Source organism: Bos grunniens, chromosome 3, assembly GCF_055505025.1.
Source record: "Bos grunniens cultivar Pamir isolate PY7600 chromosome 3, Bosgru_T2T1.0, whole genome shotgun sequence".
NCBI lineage: Eukaryota > Metazoa > Chordata > Mammalia > Artiodactyla > Bovidae > Bos > Bos grunniens.
Genome location: NC_141167.1, coordinates 23,079,380 through 23,100,777, shown reverse-complemented (window position 1 = coordinate 23,100,777; position 21,398 = coordinate 23,079,380). Strand labels below are relative to the sequence as shown.

At 49.5% G+C, this 21,398-nt stretch overlaps 1 protein-coding gene and 1 long non-coding RNA gene across 3 annotated transcripts in view; both read left to right on the top strand.

Moving 5' to 3' along the window:
- Positions 1-20,604, top strand: part of LOC147375298 (uncharacterized) — a 41,036-nt gene extending 20,432 nt beyond the window's left edge. The window contains exon 3 of the long non-coding RNA XR_015161528.1: positions 108-20,604. This is a non-coding gene — a long non-coding RNA (uncharacterized LOC147375298). The remainder of the gene's footprint in view (positions 1-107) is intronic.
- Positions 1-21,398, top strand: part of TRABD2B (TraB domain containing 2B) — a 222,546-nt gene that overhangs the window by 23,938 nt on the left and 177,210 nt on the right. The window lies entirely within an intron of this gene.

Here is a 21,398-nt window from a genome sequence, read left to right as displayed (position 1 = left end):
CTTAGGGAGGTTTCGTCCTGGGGTAGGGGTGGAGGGGTGGTGGGAATGGAAAGAGAAGTCCAGATTGCTTTGATTAACTGCATTTTTCTTTCTGGGTGAATGGGAAGGCTTTGGTGCAGATCTCAGTCTTGGAGGCTATTTCCAGAAAGGAGTGAGAAAAGTAATTGAGAAGATTCTGGAGTCTTGGACAGCAAAAGGGATGGAACACCGAATTGGGCCTGGTGCTGGACGGGTGCTGTCAGAACGCAGGAAGAAGGCCCCTGTCTTCCCATCAGGAGATGTGTCTGTGGGGAGGGCAGGGGGTTTTGACTGGGCAGGCCTAACTGGCTGGTGGACCTCAATAAATTCCCATTGATTGGATGAGCCTTCAACCACACAGTAGTTAATTGTTTTAAGGATTCAGACTGATGAGCAATCGCTTCCAACAGGACTCGCTAGCCTGGGTGTCACAGAAGAAAGTGGTGTTTGATATAGGACTTGGCCCACTTGTGACTGCATTCAAAGCCAGCCAGCTTCCCAGTTTTCTCACGTATTTCAAGGTTGTTTTTTTCCACTTTGTGGATGAGGGAGCAACACTCTGGGGGCTCAGAGCTTCGTTCATATCACCAGGAGATCGGGGCGGGCCTCTTTACTCACCAGCCTGGCTCAGGGTCCAGGTGGTATGCTTACACACAGTAGGGTTTGGGGGCATGTGCATTGAATTAGCGGAGAAGGCAATGGCACCCCACTCCAGTACTCTTGCCTGGAAAATCCCATGGACGGAGGAGCCTGGGAGGCTTCAGTCCATGGGGTCGCTAGGAGTCAGACACGACTGAGCGACTTCTTTTTTACTTTTCACTTTCACACATTGGAGAAGGAAATGGCAAGCCACTCCAGTGTTCTTGCCTGGAGAATCCCAGGGACGGGGGAGCCTGGTGGGCTGCCGTTTACGGGGTCGCACAGAGTCGGACACGACTGAAGTGACTTGGCGGCGGCGGCAGCATTGAATTAGTGAAGTCTTCTGGGAACACACTGTGTTGGAGGGCTTCAGAAAGTAATATGTGCATGATACAAACCCAGGCCTCCTGTTTCCAAAGCTTGCTTTCCTTCACCATACTGCCCAGTTTCATTAGGCAGAGTTAGTGTGTTAGATGGCTTCCCTGGTGGCTCACGTGGTAAAGAATTTGCCTGCAGGTTCGATCCCTGGGTTGGGAAGATCCCCCGGAGAAGGAAATGGCAACCCACTCCAGTATTCTTGCTTGAAAAATCCCATGAACAGAGGAGCCTAGTGGGCTTGACAGGCTACAGTCCATGGGATGTGTTAGACTATTGTTCAGAAATACTCAGAGCATCCCCCTTCTGCCGCTCTCCAGTGATGCCAGGTTTGGCCACGCACCTTGCCTTGGCTTCCTGTTGGGCAGAGTGTACTTACTGGCTCCTTGATTTTAGGCTCTGTCATGGGACTTAGCTTTGACATTAGCAGACTTGAAGCAAGCAGAACCTTGAGGTGCTTGCTTAGTTGGGCTCATACTCTCACGTGTCTGCCACCACCATGGAAAGAGATTCCCCATGTGGCTGCTGGCTGCTCAGCCTCGATGAACACAGTAGACCTGAAACCCAGCCTGCAGTGAAGAACCAAGCCCAGATGGACACACGGCTTGGCTTTAACCCAGACCAGTCAACCGCTTGCTGGCCCACAGTGAAAAGAAGGGATTGTTGCTTTCAACCACAGAGCCTTGGGGTGGTTTGTAACACAGTAGTAGCTGACATTCCAGGCAGGGCATCCCAGGCAAGGGCTGGCCCTCAGCATATGTAGTGGAGGGAAAGAGGGAGTGAGAGGCAGGAGATGAGACTGGGAGTAGAGGATCCAGCTAAATCTCAGGTCTTGAATGTCAGTGGAAGGAATTTGATCATTTTCCAATAGGCAGTGGGAGACGTGGAAAGTTGTTGAGCTTAGAAGGGTGAGACCCAAACCCACTGAAGAAAGTACACTTGAAAATAAGTGCAGAATAGTTAAAATGGAGAGGGGAGGAAGTAAAGGTCAGAGGACTTGGAAAGCTGCTATTACTTACTCTCCACTCTGTCCCAGAGCCCAGCACTGTACCCTGTATACAGAAGGTACTTAATAAATATTTGTTGAATGAATAAATGTATAACATATTGTCCTAAGGGGGACTGATAATGAAGACTTAAATAGAAGTCCCTGATTATTCACTTATTTACCCATTTATTTATTCACATTTGTTTGCTGAGCCCTTGAAATGAATAAGTACTTGAATCCAGGGAAGAGCTGGGTGGAATTTGGGGAGGGACCCTTCCCATAGCTTTTGGAAAAGGGTTCAAGCCAACCAGGAGGCAGGGCTAGAACAGGAGAGTGAAGAGGTTAGGGGTTGCGGCATTCCGGTGTGGGAACGGGGCGGTGGTGCCCTCGAGGGAGGGGTTGTGCCTGGCTCCTAGTCACAAGGACACAGCAGGTTCAAGCGTCCTCTCTTCTGGCTTTACCTGGGACCAGGACAGGTCCCCTTGTCCACTCGCTGAAACCTCACAGGACTGGTTCTGCAGGGGTTACTAGGTTTGGGAATTTCCATTATGTTGGACTTCCTCTTTTTTTACACCAGGCTGCCTGTTCTTTTAAGGCTTCGTGTCCACACTTCATTCACTCATCTGCTCTGGGCCAGCCCCTTGCTAGTGCTAAGTCACTTCACTCGTGTCCAGTTCTTTGGAACCCTGTGGACCCTATATCTATGGAATTCTCCAGGCAAGAATATTGGAATGGGTTGTCATTTCCACCTCCAGGGGATCTTCCCAACCCAGGGATCGAACCTGCGTCTCTTACATCTCCTGCATTGGCAGGCAAGTTCTGTACCACTAGCACCACCCGGGAAGCCCCTTGCTTAGAGGAACACAAAGTTCAGTGGTTCATAAATCTCTAACAGGTGACTTTTGGCACATCCTGGCCTTCTCCCTGTCTGTTTCCTCATCTGTAAAATGGCCACTGAGAGGCCTGGATTCAAATCCCAAGTCTGCACCTTTCTGGCTGTGTTGTCTTAACTGAGTCGATACTTGACCAAGGCTCTGAAAGGTGGTCTCGTTCCTTTCCTGCAAGATGGGAGGGTCCCTCAGGGTGGCACGTGGTAGAGAAGCTGAGGTGAACTCTCGGAGAACAGGGCTTTTTAAAAAGTGCCTGATGCTGGTTGAGATGAAGATCAGCCCCCATGCAGGGCTGCACCTTGCTTGTGTGAGCAGACTCACCTGCTCTGAGTCAGGAGACATCAGCTCCTACCGGTGGATTCACTAGAGAAAGAGAAGTAAGCACACAGAACCCCTAGGCTTCAGTGAGAGCAGCCTGGGCCAGGAAGGGTACCAGAACCTGTTTCTGGTGTTAAAGAGGCGCTAATGGTAGTGGTCTCCTGAAATCTTGGGCTGAGAATGACTCTGAGGCTCCATTGGACTTGCTAGGACACTGGGCTCTGATGAATTAGGAGTTGTGGGGGGCACACGTGCCAAGTGCTTATGAGGGCTGAGCTCTTTCCTCGGGCTGCAGGATCACCCATTCGCTTATCATTCATTCGACAGATTCTTACTGAGCCCCTGCTTGGTGTTGGGGGGTGTCCTGGGTGCTGTGGCTCCAAAACCAAGCAGCGTGAAAGATCCCTGTGCACATTACATTATAGAGGGGACAGGAAGGCAGCAAATGGCAAATATCCTAAGTAAATATACTGGTAAGCTGGAGAGTAATGTGTGCTGTGAAAATAGGACCATGTGTGCATGCGTGCTAAGGCGCTTCAGTTGTGTCTGACTCTTTGCGACCCCATGGACTGTAGTCCACCAGGCTTCTCTGTCCTTGGGATTCTCCAGGCAAGAATACTGGGGTGGGTTGTCATGCCCTCCTCCAGGAAAACAGGACCAGCTAATGCCAAAACAATGGTTAATCCAAAGTCATACATCTTGAGGTCAGGTACACAGGATCACATCCTGGGGTCATGCCCAGGTGTGCACACACCCACACACACACATTAAGACAACCAGACTCCATTGGAATTGCCTCAGTTGCTCAGCTGTACTTCCTCCAGCTGCCCAGACAACTAAGAGTTGCTGTCCCTTCATGGCCATTCATGCCCAGAGTCTTGGCCTCTGGCAGTTGGTCTAGGAATTGGGGCCTGAGGACAAAGTAAGATCACAATTTTTGTCGTAGGAGCAGCTTGTAGTTTACCTTCTTTGGCTTGATTTACTGAACACATTAGAATTAAAAATAGATATTCATGAGGAAATATGCATAGGTGTCATGACATGCAGTTATCACAAGGCAGGAATGTTACTTGTTTTGAATCAAATATTAATAAGCTACATTTCAACAGTTCTTATCTCTGTGAAAGCAGGTAGTGTAAGCATCTCTATTAGGCAGTGCTTTCTTGCTTAGTTCAAGTTACCATGGGAATCAGTCAACCAGGGTGGGTCCCACCACGTGCCCATCACTGATGCTGGGTTATAATCATCAGTACTGTTGTCTCTGAAAACCACATTGTATACTGTGAGATAACATACAATGACACTTCATTTAGGCAACGTCAGTTTTGTGAGCTCTTCCACCAGAATTGAATTATCTAGGTCCTTAAGTTCAGGTAGATAATTGTCTAGATAATAGAATCATAACCCTTGGATCTCACGATGTTAGCTGACATACCCACTTGGGATGGGAAGCTCTTTAAAAGCATGTTTGTCACACATGAGGGCAGGCGCTTCCATCGGTCTACCTTTTGCTTGGAGACTCAGGGTCATCCCCGGTGGCCTGGACGGTACATGCCAGTGGCTGCCTTTTCTCTGAATGACCCCTGGCGGCTGCTGTCTTTCTGTATTTTCTGGGAGTCCTGCTAACCATTTCTCTCTCTCTCCCATTAGAGTCAGACTGAAGGTTTTGACTTGCTTCCTGGAGCCAATATCCTTTGCAACTTTTTGGCTGCTTTAAATATTTCATGGGCTAGGAAGCCAGAGGACCACATTTATTAAAAATGAGTCCAAAGCTAAACTAATTTCAGATGAAGATGCTGAGTTATTCTTCAAGGAGTCAAGTGCATAAATGCGATGTGGTGCCAATTCTGTTGTTTGAACACGTGTTCTAGACGCGGGAAGTTACCAGATATGGAACTTATAAATTCATGAAGTATTACTCTGTGGTGTGTGCGTGCGTTTGTGTTCATTCGCATATACTCAAGACCCATGGGGTGGGGTGGGGTGGTTAATTTAGTTTCTGAAGGGCTCTCTTTCGATACAGGGATCCAGTATGTTCTTTATGACCCTGATTATTGGATGAAAGCTTTTAGGGGGCTGATTTCAGCTCAGTAAAGGAAGAATTGGCTAGTAGAGAAGTTCAGTTGTGGGATGCCTGCCTTGGGGGCTGGTGGAACTGTTCTAATGAAGGCCAGGTAACTACACATCTAAGGACATGGTTGAGGGGATTTAAACATCCCTCAAGTGATTGACCTGATTCTTAAATTTAGAATTTCTTTTCAACTTTATTGAGGTATAATCGATGTATACTGAATGTATATATTTTAAGGGTTGACATAGTTGACTTTTAAAATCTGTTTTTAAGATTAGACAAAGCTATGTTATCCAAATGTAAGTATACACATCACTGGAATCTGCAGTTCAGCTTAGCGACTGTTGCAAACTAAATGTATCCTCCCAAAATGTATATGCATGCATGCTAAGTCACTTTAGTCATGTCCGACTCTGCAGCTTTATGGATTGCAGCCCACCAGGCTCCTCTGTCCATGGGATTCTCCAGGCAAGGATACTGGAGTGGGTTGCATGCCCTCCTCCAGGGGGCCTTCCCCACCCAAGGATCGAACCCACGTGTCTTATGTCTCCTGCATTGGCAGGCGGGTTCTTTACCCGTAGTCCCATCTGGGAAGCCCCAAAATTGTACGTTGAATCCTAAACCCCAATTTGATGGTGTTTGGAGATGGGGCGTTTGGGGGGTAATTAGGTTTAGATGAGTTTGTGACGGCAGAGCACTTGTGATGGGATGAGTGTCGTTTTAAGAAGAAACACTAGAGAGCTTGCTCTCTCTCCTCTCGGTGAGGACACAGCCAGAAGGTAGCCATCTGCAACCCAGGGAGAGAGGCCTCTCTGGAACTCGGCCATTCTGGCCCCTTGATCTTGGACTTCCAGTCTCTAAAACTGTGAGGAAACACATTTCTGTTGTCTGAACTACTCAGTCTATGGTGTTTTGTTGTGGGAGCCCAAACTGATTAGGAAAGCTGCTCTGGTCCCAGGTGGGTCTGAATTATTGAGGTTCTGCCAGGAAGTTTATCAACCAGTCTGGGGAGCACTGCCTTCTGTCATTCACACTGACAGCTGAGTGTCCTTGTGTCCCGCCCTCCTTGGCTCCCAAGGTGAGACCTTCGTCTTAAATAACTAGAGATGGGTGATGCTTCCTTTGATGTCAGATGACAGCGGGGCAGGTCAAGAGCCCAGCTGTAAGGCTGTAAATACTGATGAGTATAGCCCAGTGCCTTCGAGAAGGCATGTGCACGGCGCTGGGCTTCATGTGTCTGTGCTGGGAGCAGCCGCCTGGGTTCCCATGGCCTGGCTAGCGCTTGCAGATGTCACATGGACAGACCTGCCACCTCTCTACTGTTTACGGCCAAGTCACCGTGGAGGACTCAGACCCTAGGACCCTGTGCTGGTGTTCAAAAGGATTTAATAGGCCTATTTGTAAAGAGCACCAAACAGTCGTTCTAGCGACACGCAGAGCTCTGCGTGGCCATGGTGCCGAGTGCAGCTTGGCCCTTTTTATTTGTTTGGGCTCTTCCCCTCTTTATAAACAGAGAGGAGTGTCTGCCTGCAAAATTGTCTTCTTGGCAGGATGGGAAGGGTAGAGAGAGGAGAATTCTTCCTTCCCTGCTCTGTTTGTGGCTCGGGGTCCACGTCTCCAAAAGCCGTTTTGGAGAACCCGGCTCTTGGTAACCTCGAGTCCTGAGTGTTTAGAGGTGGGAGGGATTCAGGCTGACTCAAGCCAACCCCAGATCACATGGTGTCAAGAAAGAAGGTGGGATCCCATTTTTCTACATACTGAAGTAGAAAGGATGTGTGATGCCACATTTAGGTCTCAGGCACCTTGTCAGAAGCCCTGCTGAAACAGACTCCCCCAGAGGTCTGTTGGGTCTGGGTTGGGGAAGGACCAGTGTCAGTCGAAGAGCCATCCTCGGGACATGGGAGGGAGGGTGACGTCAGATGTCAGATGCCACCAAGGCCGGCCTCCCTCTGCCCCAACATCCCGCACAGCCATTCATTAGACCTTCTGGTCAGGAAGGCGATCTTTTGCAAGAAGGGGGATGCTTAACTGCAAGTCTGGATCTGTAACCTGGTCGTGGGCCCTGCCAGATAGATATTCCCCATCACTTTGGAATGCAGAGGTGTAACCCCCAAGTCCTCAGGAAAGTCAGACTGTGTCCTCACTGGAACCCCTTTAACCATCCCCCAGCCTCATCTGATAGGGGCATCCTTCCCAGAGGGACTTTGGGTTGAAACCTCAACCTGGCCTTGATGCTTGAGTTGAACCCACTTGATCAAGTCCTGGAAGAAAAATCAAAGGCTATGAAGGGAGAATCATGTGAGGTGCTTGTAGTCCTGAATACATCTCTACACAAAGAGACGTATTCTTTGAAGACTGAGTCAGTTGGCTCAGTGCCCTGCTTGCTCTAAAGGGAAAAGCTCCAGAGAGTTAGGTAGAGCCCTGAGATGAGGAGAGGTGGTGTCTGCCTGCAGTCAGGGGCAGCACCCTGCCCCAGCCTGGGCAGAGCTTCTGAGGGGTCCCTCCTGTGCCGTGCCCAGTGGGTGTGTTGTCTTCTTCCCAGGACTTCCATCACTTCATCTGCAACATGAGAGATTCTTGATAAAGTGACCAAGCCCCGAATTCCCCAGCTGTGTAGAAGGTGCTGGTTGAAATTCCAAGGCTGTTCAATGTTAAACAAACAACTATAGGAATATGATAGTAATTGGAAGCCAACTGCAGAGATTACTCAAACAGCAAGTCTTTAACCCCCAAGTACATGGGCATCCTTGGCTTAAACTGTTATCTCTTTCCTGATCAGAAGATAGGACTTGCATTTTTGACAACATCATTAGGGACAGGGATGTCCTGTGTTCAATAGGGAAAATATTTCAAAACACGAAACTCAACAGGCTATGAGTGGAAAGGGGACGTCTTAGTAAAAAGTTTGGAAACCATGTTTCCAGCATTTCAGAATTCTTAATAAAGTTTGGTTCCTTCCCTCAGCAACAATGTGTATGATCTTTGCGGACTCTTCCAGGCCTAAATTTTTAGAACGGTCGAGATTCAGGTCTGGAAAGTGCTGAGCCCTCTCACAGGAAGCTCCAAGGTGCCTTTGCCTCCCCCCCTGCACTCACTCAGGTAGTAATTCCATGTGTAATGTAACCAGAACGCTCCCTTTCCATTTCTGTTAATTTCCAGATTGGCTCGTTAAATCTATACATTCCAGAGACTTGGTCCAACATTCCAGGGAACCCTTCCATGGACAATCAGAGCAGGAGTTCTTTTCAGCAGGGTTTGTTCAAGCAGAGGGAATGTGAGAAAAAGAGAGGAAAAAAAAAAAAAAACCCTCCAGAACCCATTACCTTCATCTTGCAAAGGGGAACTCAGACGGCAGCCTCACTAGCCTCACGGGTACCCCGGCAACATCTCTCGCTGAGTCTGCCTTGTACCCTTCACTTCACACAGTGTCTCGGTGAGCCCAGCTTTGGGCCTGGCCGCAGTTTGCTTCCATTTATTGAACTCCTACCGTAGACAAGACACGGTGAACTAGCAGCCCTGCCAGAGAACCGGTGCAGTAAACTCCAGGATGTGCTTTCCTGCGTTGTTGTGACACAAACATGTAAGTGTGTTTTAAACTTCAGAGTGCAGCTGCCAGGGGAGGTGTCTGTTTTGCTGCCAGATGGGTATATAATGTACCACACATGTGAGCAGAGCGCTGGGGAATTTTCGCTGGAATTAACAACTGCATAAGAACTGGAAGCAAATAAATAAATAACCCGAGTGTTCAAAGGCCGTTTATCAGCTCAGTTTATCTCCACTGCTAAATGCCAACTTTTTTTCTCGACTTACCTTTTGCATTCCTCTGACCTTCACAATTCTTCCGACATTCGGGATTAATTGAAGTTGCTCTCACGGCTCTTCGGGCCCCGGCTCTTCCGGCCCTTGTTTAAAGGACCAGCCTGCTCTTTTTCTCTGATTTGCTTTGGTGGGGCGATAACTTTTCTATTCCCCAAAGGGAAGCTCCAGGCAGTGGGGAGTCAGGAGGAGAGTTCTGGTCCCCAGGCTTCTGGTCTCTCTGTTTACCACCTGTCACGTGGGGGCAGAGGCAGTAGAGGCCACCCAAGCCTCATCCATGTGTTTGTTATTGGAAGGATCCTCAGTAAACACATCTTGAACCCCAGTGAATGCATGTAGCCAGGCACCTGTCTGTGAGGTGGCTCCTGCTCTCAGGAACCTGTCAATCCCTGTTTGGAGAGAATCCAGCAGGTAAACGCAAGCGGATGTTTAAGTCAGTCTATGCTCACTGAGACCAGTGCAGCTAGTACCAAGCAGTGGCAGGCATATAATCAGTAGTTACTGAATGAACAAATGAATGGATTCTGGAATTACAGAAGTTCATTTCTAACTCAGAGGTAAAGCAGCAACCAGACTTACCTTGTTTCATGGCCAAGCAGCAGGCTCACCTGCACGATGTCTCTATGTGACATAGAAGCAGACAGCCTTTCCCTGCATGCACCGGGCCCCTTGTGGGATGCATGGCCCATTCTGGCTGGGAGATTTTGGGCAAAGGTCAGATTGTACCAGTATGTGCAGTGGTCCTGCTGGGTGAGATAGGAAACAGAGAGTTAAGAGCACACACTCTGAAGCTGGAGTGCTGAGGCTCCTGTGCTAATGTCCCCTCTTCGTCTGCTCATCTATAAGGTAGAGGAAGAACAGTACCTACTTCAAAGGTTGCTATGAGGCCTCACTGAATCAATACATGTGAAGTGTTTAGAACCGGACCTGGCACAGAATAAGTACTGATTATTTAGCTCTTTCTAATGTTATTATTTGGAGGAGAGGCGGGGGTGTCAGGACCTCTAGGCAGCTCAGTTTTTAGAGGGGTGAAGGGTGGGAGGGAAGACTGCTGCAATTGGAAGTAGATTGTTCAGAGGCTGTGGTCAGTTTGAGTGAGTTTCTGAAGCGTGGCTCTCTAGCCCTCAGGCCCTGTCTGGTGGGCAGGTTTCTACAGTAGTGGAGGCAGGAGGTCATAGGTGAAAGCGGATAGCAGCAGCTTCCTCCTGGTTCTGGTTTTAAGCAACTAACATCTACCTCCCAACACACACACACACACACACACACACACACACACACTTACTGAATGGATAAGAGTTTAGCAAATAACATCCAGGCAACAGGAAAGCTCAGGTAGAGTGGTTCAGAGACAGCTAGGTAGGCCAGAGCTAAGGGATATATTTGAGTGCTTAGTGGGGAAACTGAGGCAGAAGCCTAGCAGATTTCCCAGAGTTCCTGACAGGCATACCTGAAATCAGGTCTCTGGCAGCCAGACCATAAGCCTCTGCTACTGGCATTGCTAAACAGAAGACTCCTGGCCTGGCAGGGCTTAGTCTGAGAACCACGGGAGCAGAGTCAGCAGTGACCCACATCCCAGAAAGGAGAGAAGTGAAGAGGGGCTTGATGAAGACCTGGAGTTAAGATGGGGCCCTGGAGGATGACTTGGATGACCAGAGTTGAGGCATTCCGGGCAGAGGGGGAGAATGGAATGAAGATGCAGGTGGGGTGATGCATAATGAGGTCCAGGAATCTGAGCACACTTGTGAGGATGGAACAGAGTGAAGGCTGTGTGTGGAGGGGAGACGCCCGGGACAAGACTCAGGAGCCAAGGCCAGGGGAGGGGAACCCTGGAACTGAGCTGGTAACGAAGAGCAACTGGCCATTTTGTGAGCACTGTCACAGTGCATCCGATGCAATTAGAGTTTCTGTATGTCTATACTGTGGAAACAGTGGCAGATTTTATTTTCTTGGGGTCCAAAAATCACTGACGACAGTGACTGTGCAGCCATGAAATTAAAACACGCTTGCTCCTTGGAAGAAAAGCTATGACAAACCTTTATTGTTCAGTGTCTCAGTTGTGTCCGATCTTTGCGACCCCTTGGCCTGTAGCACGCTAGGCTTCCCTGTCCATCACCAACTCTTGGAGCTCGCTCAAACTCATGTCCATCGAGTCGGTGATGCCATCCAACCATCTCATCCTCTGTCATCCCCTTCTCCTGCCTTCAATCTTTCCCAGCATCAGGGTCTTTTCCAAGGAGTCAGTTCTTCACATCAGGTGGCTGAAGTATTGAAGCTTCAGCTTCAGCCTCAGTGCTTCCAATGAATATTCAGTGTTGATTTCTTTTAGGATTGACTGGTTTGATCTCCTTGTAGTCCAAGGGACTCTCAAGAGTCTTCTCCAGCACTACAGTTCGAAAGCATCATTGACAAACCTAGACAGCATATTAGAAAGCAGAGACATCACCTTGCTGACAATGATCCCTATAGTCAGAGCTATGGTTTTTCCAGTAGTCGTGTATGGATGTGAACGTTGGACTGTAAAGAAGGCTGAGTGCTGAAGAATTGATGCTTTCGTGTAGTTCATGGTGTTGCAAAGAGTCAGACATGACTTAGTGACTGATGATAAAGTGGTGGAAGGAGCAAGAGATTGACAGAGGAGCTTTCTTAACTGAGCCATTGTGGTGGAAAGCCTGGACAGTGCAGAGGCCTGGGTGGAGGCAGCAGGAACAGTGAGGGAAGGAGAGATGGGAGAAATGCCGTGAAGCAACAAGCTCTAGCTCCTGGTGGCTATGAGATACGGAAGGAGTAGGGGGGTGGGGGAGGCCGGCTGTGGACCAAAGTGAGTTGTGTTTCCATCTCGTAGGACTCAAGGTGAGTATCAAAGGCCCCAGTGGATAGGCCATCAGGAAGGGGCCCTAGGGAGTGGGGCCTGGGCTGGAGAGTAGAATTCCGGAGGCCTCAGCAGAGCTGGAGCTACAGATGGGGAAGAGATGGAGCACAGAGAGGAAGAGAGGAGACTAGCGACGGAAGTGTTGGACAGCAGCTGTCCTCAGGGCCAAGAGGGCAGAGAGGGGATGCAGGACCTCAAAGTGCGGGTTCCTGGTGTCCAGAGATGTCATCAGAGGCAAACAGGAGAGCCCAGCTCCCCCCATGCCCAGTCTCAGGCTGGACCCTCTGCCATAGTCCTTGTCCCCAACACATACACATACACACACACACACACATGTTCACACTCACACATGCTTGTTTGCACACACACACCTTTGTTCATAGACACACAAGACACATAGACACACACCATAGCTCATCCCCAAGACTCATCAGGTGCCAGCTCAGGTAATTTCTCCTCTGGAAAACTCTGGGCAGCTTCCTGCCCCAAGCACCGGTTCCTCCTCCTCTACATCCCCACAGCCCCTCCCTGACCTCTCCAGGCACCTATCAGATGACGTGGCAATGACCTGCTTAATGGAGGATCTCCACACCAGATGTGAGCTTTGCAGGCTGCTTCCTCCATGGGGCCACAGCCTTGGACAGCACACGGGGCCCCTGAACTGGTGTCAGCTGGTTGAGGAGAGTTCCTGTGAGAAGGGAGCTAGGGCAAATGGAGGCCTAAACAGGTATCCGAGTGTTCGGCTGTGGCCTTGCAGGCTGCAGCCCGTATGGGAAGTGGAAGGAGAGGAAGTGTGATGGAAGGATACCTCCCCATGACTCCAGCTGCTGAAACTGCCCCCGCCTCTCCAGATTGCCCATCACCTACTGTCTGCCTGTACCTGGGCTGTGCCCCTCACCTGACTTTCCCTCTAATTCAGTTTCTGCAGTCTTTTGAAGCTGTGACCTGAGCGCCTCCTGTAACTGCTAGGTCCTCAGAAAATGCTTGTTTAAATGGATTGTGACCATTTGCCAAACGAGGACTGTTGAAAGAGGAGAAACTGACTGCCGCTTAGAGCTCCTTCCAAGGGAACTCAGATTGCTCGAGCCTCTGAAATCATTTGAACGCCTAAAGGAGGCTGAACCATTTACTAGAAAGAGCGCTGGAGTCAGGGTTGTAGCGCTACTCAGCCACCGACCCCAGTCGAAACTTAGTTTCCTGAGTATCTTCTGAAGCCAAGCATAATACTTGGCACCTTCACAAACAGCATCTTGTTTCATCAATCCACAGAGCAACCTTGGGATACTGACTCATACACTGATTCATCAGCTTCATCTTATTTAATAATATCAGGGAACTCAGAGGGGTGAAGTAACTAGCTCAAGCTGGTAGGTCACAGGTTGCCTGATTGTGTATTTCTTAAATGTCACCGACACTGATTCTCCACTAAGCATGTTATATATCTGGCCATCCCACAGCCCGGGAGGCCTCTGAAAATAGAAGAGGTTTGCTTTTGTCTGAGAAGAGGCAGGAGTGAGCCTTCAGGAAAGTCTGGAGTGGGAAGGGATGTCGTGTTGAGCCCTAGGATTCCAACAGCAAAGGACCGTGTGACTTGAACACAGAGTATTAGGGCCAAACTCAGTCTTGGGTGTCTGGAAACATCTGACATGATGTCATGAAAAGCTATGAAAATGTCTCTCCAAAACTCCAAGGGAGGAATTAGGCTTTTGCACGTACGTATGTGTTCAATTTCCAGCTGTCCTGATTTCTCTCAGAGAGCCGCTGGTTCTTCCTTGGGCTTGGTCCAGGCCCCTCTGTGCTTTGACTGCACTGGGACAAGTCCTGTGTGCCCAGCTCCTTTGTCCCATATTTTTCTGGGCTGCTTGGGCTGTCCTCAGGGGTGTTTTTGAATCACGCATGGTCAGGAGCTAAGAAGATGAGAGCAGAGTAAACCTTGCCCCCAACCCTCAGCAACAGCAGGGGATTGCCGGGTGGCCTGTGGATTGAGCAGGAACCTGGGGTAAGGAATGAGGACCCAACGTCCCTTTGCTGTCACTGAGGAAGTAGAGAATGCCCAGGCCTCCCCTCTTGGAGCTGACAGTAGAAAAGGTCCAGAAAACAAAAAGTGGATCTGCAGTGGGGAGGTCACAGTGTCCTCTGGGGAGGAGACAGGTCGTATGGAAGAGCAATTACATAAATATAAGAGAAGGGTCCTTCTGGGCTTCCCCAGTGGCTCAGCAGTAAAGAATCTGCCTGCAGTGCAAAAGATGCTGATTCGATCCCTAGGTCAGGAAGATCCCCTGGAGAAGGGAATGGCAACCCGCTCCAGTATTCTTGCCTGGGAAATCCCATGGATGAGGAACCTGGTGGGCAACAGTCCATGGGGTCGCAAAAGAGTTGGAGACAACTTGGCAACTAAACAACGAGTCATCAGGGTCTCAGCAAATCCTAGGTGAGCAGAGCCAGGTATGGGTTGTAGAAGCCCCGGATGGCTCTGTACTGGGCATCCTACCCTGGAGGGGCTCACCATGTAAGGGGAGAGACAGGCAAGCTCAGGAGTCCCGGCACGGGTGATGGGTGTAAAGGTAGAGGGTGTGCCCAAAGGTCTTGGGTGTCAGGAAGGAGTTCCAGAGGAGGAGAAGGAATTTGACTTAAGGAAAAGAAGGGGAAAATGTCTTAAATACAAACAACAGTCAGTGGCAGGACCAAGACCTGGAGCTGCCTGAGGGGAGGGTATGGGTGTGGCTGCCCTCTACACCCAACCTGAGGGCCGACTCCTGTCTTTGCCCAGGGTCTCAGTGGAGCCCAGCTGTCAGGATAGGCAGCAGATGCTATAAGGACGGTGAGGTGTGTGGAGCTGGGAGTAACCTGGGAGGCTTCCTGGAGGAGGCGGCATACCTGAGGCTTCAGTGGAGGAGAGAGCTGGACAAGTAGGAAGGAAAGCGAGAGGACAGCTAATAGGAGCATAGAACCAGGACCGGACGGGAGCATGACGTGGCAGGGCCTCAGACGGGGAGGGGCCTCATGGCGTCACGTGACACAGTGTCTGGCACTTTCAGAAGGGGCTGGAGCCCACTCCTCCCGGGAGTGAGTACAGGGGAGGAATCCCAGGGTCAAGAGAAGCTCCTGCTGTGCTGAGTGCTTGGGTCAGGGTGACCACTCCACGCCGCAGTCTGACCACCTGGGAAACAAGGATGCTGGCATCCTGTGATTACCTTGTCTCATGACCTTGAGCGGGACACATCACTTCTGGGATTCAGGCTGGGGACGTTTGTCGACTGGGGAGGGTGGAGCACCGTGGCTCTATCACCTCGCTGAGCATCTGGGAGGACAGCGCACACGGCGCCGGTGAAACCATGCCCGAGCAAACCTCCCACCAGGGCCCCGCAGCCTGTGATGTGCTTCCCGCCCTCTCTACCACTGGTCCCCTCGGGCTCGAGGACCACACAGACCGCCAGCCCCGCCGTACATCCGGAGGGACTTCCTCAGGCCGCTGCCTGGAGCCTGCCCCTGCAGACTGGTCCACGTGCCTGGCAGCGGGAGCACAGGCGGGCCACCTGGCACCAGAGATGTTCGCCCTGGGAGGACAGCGGCCAGCCTGCTCTGGGCCCAGGGTCCTGGCTCTGAGCTCACGGAGGGGTTTATTTATTTATCATTTGTTTGGGGCGAAATGGGAGAGAATCAAATCCAGCGGGCTGTTTTAGCTGCAGTTGGTAGAAAGAAAGGCATGTCTGTTTCTCCTGAAAGAATCCCTCGCATTGTGGCCCTGGCCCCTTAGTTGGGTTTCAGCAGACAATGCCCTCCTTTCTCCCTGTGCCCGACAGCTCGCCCCCGCCTGCCCGCCCGCCTGTCTGCCCTTGGTCCAGTGGGCCTGCTGCTGCCCGCTTGACTTGGCTGCTGGGAAGGAAGGAAAGAGACGCCTGGGGCCCTAGCTGATCAGCCCAGCCCAGCCTAGCAGGCTCTCAGGGGCCACCATGCCCCTGTGGTCCTCCGGTCTCTCTGGAGCCCTAGTCCCTTGGTGTGTGTTGAGGGCATGCTCTGTGCCAGGCACTGTACCCACAGAAGTGAAGCCCTTCTCCCTGCTGGATTGAGATCCAAGGTTCAGGTCTCGGATGAGCCCTGGTGGCCCCGCACCTCTGCCAGTTCACAGATGGGAAAATGGAGGCTCTAAGAGGGTAGCCAACCTGCCAAGTGCACACGTCGAGGTCTTATTGACTGAGATTTGGAGGAGGGGGTGCCTTTCTGCTGCTCCGGGTGGGTCAGTAGAGGCTGAGGGTGACCAAGGCAGCCTCCGCCGGTGCCCTCAGGCCCCTGCCTGCTTGTCTACAGTCTTCTCTTCTCACTCTGCTTGTAACTGGGTGAAGCCTCTCATCACACACGAGAACAAAACCAGAGTCCAGCCTGGCCCCTGTGTAACTGGCTCCTGTCTGCCTCCCCAGCTTCACCGAATGCTGCTCCCCTTCTTCCCCTCCCTGGTCTCATCTGTGTTTGTGGCCCCTGTGTGATTGGCTCCTGTCTGCCTCCCCAGCTTCACCGAATGCTGCTCCCTTCCTTCCCCTCTCCAGTCTCACTCTGTGTTTGTTGTGTCTTCAGCCCCCCAGACTCATTTCTGCCTCAGGGCCTTTGCACTCGCGGCTCCTCTGCCTGCAGCTCTCTCCTCTGGTGACTGGTGGTACTTGACATGCAAGGGGGCCTCTGGGTTTCTGCGGTCTCCCCTCACCCACACTCTTTAAAGCCTTACCTTACTCTCCTTTGTATCATTTGTCCCTTGCTGAAGTCAAATGTTGATGTGCTTGTTGGAGCTTTGTCTCCCCCACCAGGATGTAAGCTCCATGCCTGGTGCATTCCTGGAACTTAGTAAATACATGTCTTTTTTGAATGAATGAGTGAAATCCAAAATGCTGTGTCTTGATTTTCAGGGACTTCTCAGAATATTTTATTGTTTCCTCTAGCGTGTTTCTGGGTCCTTGGGAACACAGATCTGAACTGTGGTCTGGGAAGGTATAGAGAGATTGCTGGGAGAAGTGGCAGAGGCAGGCAGAGCAGTTAGGCAACCAGGCTTCAGAGTCAAATAGACTGTGGCACTGTAGGCTCTCTGCTTCTGTTTCCTCATCTGTAAAATAGGACTCCCGATGGCACTGCCCTCAAGGACTGTCTTGAGAAGTAAATGGGTCAATATATTAAAAACACTTGGAACGATGCTGGTGCCATAGCAAGCATTATGCAAGTATTATAAACTATTACTCTTATTATTATTTATTAGCTATTCTTACTATTACTTTTTAAAGACATTTAGTATTTTTTTATTTTAATTTCTTTTTTTGGCCACACGGTATGTAGGATCTTAGTTCCCCAACCAGGGATTGAACCCGCACCCGCAGCATTAACCACTGGATCACCAGAGATGTCCCTACTATTACTATGCTTAGTGGTAATACAGTTATTGGAGAAGGCAATGGCAACCCACTCCAGTACTCTTGCCTGGAAAATCCCATGGGCAGAGGAGCCTGGTAGGTTGCAGTCCATGGGGTCGCTAAGAGTCGGACACGACTGAGCGACTTCACTTTCACTTTTCACTTTCATGCATTGGAGAAGGAAATGGCAACCCACTCCAGTGTTCTTGCCTGGAGAATCCCAGGGACGGGGGAGCCTGGTGGGCTGCCGTCTATGTGGTCACACAGAGTCGGACACGACTGAAGTGACTTAGCAGAATACAGTTATTATTTGAATTCAGCTCTGACGTTTACAACCTTTGTATCCTTATATTAGTCACCTAACCTCCATAAGCCTCAATTTTCTTACTTACAAAATAAAGTTAATGATAAAATATTAGCCTCATAGATTTGTCATGAGGATATAATGAAAAAACACACATCAAATGCTTGGTAAGCTCATGGGCGTTGGAGCCTTAATGGCCAGAAGAAGGGAGACTCAAGGGGTGAATGAGAGGGTGAGCAGGCTTGGCCAGAGGTGGGGTGGGGCCAACAAGAGGGGGTGATTCAGGGGCAGAGAAACGGGAGGAAGGGGAGCATCATGAAATTTCAGGAAAAGAATAGAGAGTAAGGTGCCAGAAAAGGGGGAAGGGAGAGAGCCTGTCTTCTTCTCTGTCTTTGTGGGGCTTTTGGAACCTTATAGAGGGATAGGAATTTTATATTCCTCTTCCCAACAAACTAAGTGCCAAGAAGTTGGAGTGAGGTCTTTGAGCTGGGCTTCCTCTCTGTTTCCCTCCTGAAAATCCAAATATGATTCCATTTGTTTTCAAATCCAGGGAGTAGAGAGAGGCAGGGAAGTCTCCACACTTGGCGTTCAAGTCTGAAGGCTGTCCCTTACGCCTTTGGTCCAGGACATCAAGAAGTGAAAGGGTGATGACCTGAAAGAAGTGAATTCACTGCTTGATGCTCCAGGGACTGCAAGTTGGCTGGGGTGACAGATTTGAAAGCTTAATGTTGAACTCAACCCCTTTTACTTTTCATGACTCCATTTGCTTATAGGTCTTTAGCCGGCCTCTCTGCTCCCCACTGAAAGACAGCTTACCATGGACAGGAAAGGCTTTTAGGGTAACCTTTGCCCCACGTGTCTGCAGGTTTCCCAGGTGGCACTAATGGTATAGAACCCACCTGCCAGTGCAGGTTCAAGACACAGGTTCAACTCCCTGGGTTAGGAAGATCCCCTGGAGGAGGGCACAGCAACCCACTCCGTTATTCTTGCCTGGAATATCCCATGGACAGAGGAAGCTGGTGGGCTATAGTCCATAGGTTTAAAAAGAGGCAGACAGGACTGAGCGACTCAGCATGCACACAGGTGCCTGCATCCTTGTCCCCACAATCTCAGAGCCCACTCCCGACATTCATCGTCTTTGACCTAGAGCCTGTTTCATTAGAATTTCAGAAGTTTTGACCTCAAGATTCCAAAGTCCACAGCCCTCAAATTCCATAACTTTGGGTGCTTTGGTTTTCAGGGTCCATATCACTAGTCTGGGAGCCTTTCAGGTGCCTCCTTGACTTCACATCCCTATTGTCTAGTCTGCCCCGTCCCTGTCATCCTGGCCCTGACAGAATCCTGGACCAAGATCAGGTCTGGTCCCGGGGCTCATGGTCAGCAGGGCTTCGTCACCAACAAGCGGTTCACCTGGATAAGGCTCGGTTTCCTCACCCTCAAAATCTGAGGAACAAACAGCCTCAGAGGACGCTGGCCAGGGCTTGGAAGATAACGTGTTGGAATGGAAAGTGCTTCGCAGATGTGAGCTATTCCGGTTTCAGTGCCTGTCAGCCCTGCTCAGCGTCAGCATCGTGACATTGGAAAATCCAGCTACGTGCCCTGCTTGTCTTCCTTCCATTTACTCCGTGGGCCGTGCCTACCCTTGCTGTTTATTCAGAATTTTAACTCAATCCACTCTCCAATTCCTCCACCCCTCTCGCCTGGTTTCACTGTCTTCCTGCTTTCCAATGCGTTTTTCATGAGAGCCCAAATCAGGATCACCCCTCCCTGTTTCTCCCCCTCCATTCATGCCTCTACCCTAGTACTTGCCGCAGTGGCTCTGTACATCTGCATGTTAGCTGTGTTATGCTGATACCTCCTGTCCCCTGTCACTCATGAGTCTGTGGAGTCTAATAGCATTGACTGACCTCTGAACAGGGTACCGGCCTTTCTGAATCTTAATTCCTCACTGTGAACATGGGGAAAGGAACACATACCTCATAGAGTTGCTGTGATTAGCAATGAGCAAAATACTAGGCTTAAAGCATTTAAAGTAGCTGGTGCTTAGTTCAGTTCAGTTCAGTTCAGTTGCTCAGTCGTGTCTGACTCTTTGCGACCCCATGGACTGCAGCACGCCAGGCTTCCCTGTCCATCACCAACTCCCGAGCCTACTCAAACTCATGTCCATCACGTCAGTGATGACATCCAACTCTCTCATCCTCTGTCATCCCCTTCTCCTCCCACCTTCAATCTTTCCCAGCATCAGGGTCTTTTCCAGTGAGTCAGTTCTTTGTATCAGGTGGCCAAACAAAGTATTGGAGTTTCAACTTCAGCATCTGTCCTTCCAGTGAATATTCAGGACTGATTTCCTTTAGGATGGACTGGTTGGATCTCCTTGCTGTGTAAGGGACTCTCAAGAGTCTTCTCCAACATCACAGTTCAAAAGCATCAATTCTTCGATGCTCGGCTTTCTTTATAGTCCAACTCTCACATCCATACATGACTACTGGAAAAACCATAGCTTTGAGTGATAAGTGCTCATAAATACTAGGAGAGTTAGTAAGTTAAGGTGAGAGGAACATAAACTTTGAATGTGGGTTCAAACCACAGCTGTACCCCTTGAGTGCTGTGTGATTTCAGGCAGGCTACTTAACTCTCCCGAGTCTCAACCTTTTCATCCTTAAAATCCTGCAAACTGGTATCATGGGATTACAGCAATTTTCTCATGCTAATATAGGAAAATGCACAGAAAAGAGCAGGCACATAGTAAATGGTATCTTTTATTATTACTTCCATTTACCTCCCTAGGGAAGAAACCTAGTCTTATTTGTTTCTGCACCCCTTCGGCCGCTGTGTATAGCACAGTGTAGTCCCTGAAGTGAATAAAATTAGCAAAACTGATAACTCAGATGGAAAAGATGACAAAGAGAAATGAAAGGAAAAAGATAAAGCTTTGAGAGGAAGAAGGACTCCTCTTCCTAACTCACTTCCTAACCTTATGAGACCAGCATTATGCTGATAACCAACTCCAGACAAAGATAGTATAAGAAAAGCATAGAGCAGTCCTCCTTGTGTTGTTAATGCGGAGAGATGCAAAAATTCTTATCATCTCAATGGATTCAGAAAAAGCCATTGTCAAAATTCAGCACTGTTCATGAAAAAAACTCTTAAGTAAACTAGGATTAGAAGGGAGCTCTCTTGATCTGATAAAGGACATCTGCAGAACACATATAACTAACATTAAACATAATGGTGAAAACCGAATACTTTTCCCTAAGATCAGGAACTGGTCAAATCATGTATCTGAAAAAGGGCTTGTATCCAGAATATAAAAGAACTTTTAAAACTCAATAAGAAGAAAATAAATACAGTTTAGTAATGAGCAAAATATTTGAATACTGAGATACATGGGTGGCAAATAAGCACATGAAGAAAATGTTTAATGGCTGTATTTATTAGGAAAATGCTAATTAAAACTACAATGAGGTACTAGTACATGCTGATTAGAATGGCTAAAATGAAAACTGGCAATACCACATGTTGTCAAGTTTGTGGAGCAACTATAACCCTCATACATTGCTGCCGGGAATGCAGAATGGTACTCTGCAAAACAGTTCTTCAGTTTCTTATACCGTTAAATTTCGAGGGCATTTCCCTTGTAGCTCAGTCGGTAAAGAATCTGCCTGCAATGCAGGAGACCCAGGTTCGATCTCTGGGTCAGGAAGATCCCCTAGAGAA